Genomic DNA, 1213 nt, shown 5'->3' with positions numbered 1-1213 from the left:
CATAAAATAAAACTTATTTAACAAAGATTACTTGGAGCTATTAAACCACCTTCAGCGAGGTTTTGCCCTTTTTATGCCGGTTGATCAGCACACCGAAATGCTAGAATTGGCACACCAAAACCTCTGTCGTACTTTAGGTCCAGCACAAGGTTGTAATGCAACTTCCCATTGAGACAACAAAAGTTGCATCTAGCTGCATTTGGGTGATAAAGCACAACCACCACTATACTGTACGAGGGGCCGTACCCAAGAACAGACCACAGTGAACTCATCGGTCGCATCTCGTAGCCGAAACTACTACAAGTTGAGTTTCCGTACCGCTCTGGATTGGTCGCCACCGCATTAACCTCTCAAATATTAACACGTATATGCCGTTGGAACTATTGTCGTAGAGGTCCTTCCACTACCTTAATACCGTCCCCCGTAAAGAGCGTTTGCACTCAAAGTATTCACTCTCCACACGCCACCCATACAATCAACGGCATCCCAATCCCCACCTTAACTGGAAAGCCATATAACGTTCTATGCCTATGAGATTGAGAATATGGCTCCCATTAATACCTGATGTATGCTACGCACCGCACGCCTAGGTGACGTCCTGCCCCAATCACACCGACTGACCGACAACAACCATAAGTCTCTCCTTAAGACGCAGCAAATGTGGACCAAAGTTTATCCGTTCGCTCATTAACAGCCCCAAGTATTTGAAATTTGTCTCGTACCTGAGACTGATTCCGTTTAAGCGGATGAGTGGCGGTCGGGCGACCAACATGATGTTAAAAATAATTGGACCACAAATCGAACCCTGCGGACAACCCCGAGTAACCTTAACCAGCTCCTCAACATCTATTGGAGAGATATGTAGCGCTTGTGCACAAGGAACCTCAATATCCGACATTGGAAAGAACGTATCTAACAAAGCCCCCTGCACACACTCTCCGCAAGTTGATAACCGTTAGTCACCAACTCGAAGAGAGGTTATTTCTTCACCTCGATGACCCCAACAGAACCTTAAGACGCTATTTACCCCGACAATTTATTCCATTCCTCTTCCTTTATCCTTAATACACATTCAATATACTCCCTTTTTCCCGCAAAAAATCGGCCCTAAAGCTTAGTATCCAGCTCTTAAGAAAACGGTCAAGAAAAAATTGCCATTATTTCGCGTGTGTGTCCAAGGAATTTTGACATTTCTTGTACCTCACAGCCTGTT

Source organism: Rhagoletis zephyria, unplaced genomic scaffold, assembly GCF_001687245.7.
Source record: "Rhagoletis zephyria isolate East Lansing unplaced genomic scaffold, Rhagoletis_zephyria_1.1 Rzeph_scaffold_04015, whole genome shotgun sequence".
In the NCBI taxonomy this organism is placed as follows: domain Eukaryota; kingdom Metazoa; phylum Arthropoda; class Insecta; order Diptera; family Tephritidae; genus Rhagoletis; species Rhagoletis zephyria.
This window is presented reverse-complemented; position numbering follows the sequence as displayed.